The sequence below is a fragment of the Pan troglodytes genome, chromosome 3 (assembly GCF_028858775.2).
Source record: "Pan troglodytes isolate AG18354 chromosome 3, NHGRI_mPanTro3-v2.0_pri, whole genome shotgun sequence".
NCBI classification, from domain to species: domain Eukaryota; kingdom Metazoa; phylum Chordata; class Mammalia; order Primates; family Hominidae; genus Pan; species Pan troglodytes.
This window is the reverse complement of record NC_072401.2, coordinates 177,240,027-177,242,240: the sequence shown is the minus strand read 5'-3', so window position 1 is coordinate 177,242,240 and position 2,214 is coordinate 177,240,027.

Here is a 2,214-nt window from a genome sequence, read left to right as displayed (position 1 = left end):
GTATTGAAAATGGAGAGACATGACCAGTAAAGATGATAGTCTAAGATGTGACCGATAAAGATGATAGTCTAATAATTACTGCATGAGGTAAAATATGATTTGCTTCTTTGAGTATTTTCCAAGGAAATTGTGTATAGAAAATCAGAAGAGTAAGGTTTAGTAAAGTTGTATAGTGAATAAACTTTGACCTTTAGGAGCTGAACTTGCACACTTGGTATGCACATCTGATTTTTGCTCTTTTCATAAAGCGTGTGGATAAAAATATAAATAGCAGGTCTTTAAATAAACACAATTATAAAACAGGGCAATTTACACTTTATCAAATTTTGAGGTCTTATATAGAGAAAACTTTTTCATATTTATTTCTCTATATAGCTTAATCGACTTGTGTTTATGTATTTCATCTAATAATTTAGAAATGATTAAAGATTTTGGGATAAAGCAAGACAATTGCACGTTGACATGTTCAATAAGCCAGTGATAACTACAATATTGATTTCCAGTGAAGGCAGGCATGTCTTTCACCAGGGAGGCACAAAGGAAAAATAAAATCATTTTTCCATGTATATAATTGTGTACGACACCATCCTCTCGTACTCTAATGGGAAGCAGAGCTCAGTCTTGTTTTATATCCATACTTTCTTCTTCTCTCATCTTCCTAACAAAATAGAATATAAGTTATTCTAGGTCAGAAAAGTAGAGGTGGTTTTTCCTTCTTTTCTAATTAGATAGTTCATGATCGGATGAGCCAGATATTTGACGCATCTATAGTAAGTCCTCATTTAGTGTTGTTGATAGGTTCTTGGAAACTCTGACTTTAAGCAAAATGATGTGCTGTATGCCATAGCAACTTAACTCTTGTTTATATCAATTAGCCTATCGTAAAATTGGTTTCATTTCACAGTATATCGTTTCACTTAAATTTGCAGTTTTCAAGAAACTATCAATGACATCAGATGAGGACTTACTACATTTCAAATGAAATGCCATTTTGAATCACTTCATGCTTATTCCTGAATACATAATTTATACAATATAGCAGACATTTCCCTGATAATCAAGAAAATTTGGCTATATTATTTGAGGCATTTCAGATATCAAAATTTTGAGAAAGATGCCCTCACTACTAGCATATATGTTTTATTAGCTTTATTTTGTCTCTCATTTTTCTATCTTTTTTCAGTAGCTATTTTATATTAATAAATGTTAATGTTTCATGATTAAAATCTAAAATATATATGAATAAGAAAATACAAAGTATCTACTGACATGTATAAAATGATTATAAAATGACAATTTTGAAATAAAAAGATAATTTAAAAAATATATTAGCAGCACAGCATGCTTTAATGAACATAGATAAAAACAAATGAAATAATAACATCATTTTCAAGCCTACTGATTCATATATTTAAATGTGTAGTCTATTCAAGACAGATGCTTATTCCAATTTTCACAGCTTTATTGAATTCATTTTTAATTAGTCATCCTGCTGACTCCCCCAGGCCTCAATTTAGTCTACAAATTTGTGGATTGTTAGTTTTGAGCCAAGTTGATTTTTTTTTTGGTTATTTATTTTAGGAAGAATTATCCCTGCAGCAATTTTCTTCTACCTGCTATGAGCAGAGATTCCTTAGCTCTTATATTTTAACTATGTATTTATTTCAATCAATTTTCTCTTCTTAAGATATTTATATATGAAGTGTGTGTGTACCTACAGACTGGAAGAAAATACTTACAAATAATATATCTGTAAAGGACTTGTATTCAGAATATCTAATAAATTCTTATAACTTGTTAATAGGAAGCCAAAACCCATAAAATGGACAAAAGATTTGTGTAGACATTCAGTAAAGATCTATGAATGGCTTAAAGGCTTATGAAAAGGTTTTCAACATTATTAGTCATTAGGGAAATGTAAATTTAAACCAGAAAGAAATACCACTATATGTACAAGGAAAACTATTGTAAAATAAAAAGACAATACTGACTTTTGATGAAGATGTGAAAAAGCAAGGTATTACATGTTGCTTGTGGAAATGTAATATGTTATAGACAATTTCAGAAATAGTGTGCTTGTTTTTATAAAAATTTGAACATAAATTTTCCATGTGACCTAAGAGAAATAAAAACATATAACCACACAAAGATATGTACTTGATGATTATAGAGAGATTTTACATAAGAGCCAAAACCTGAAAATAATACATTGTT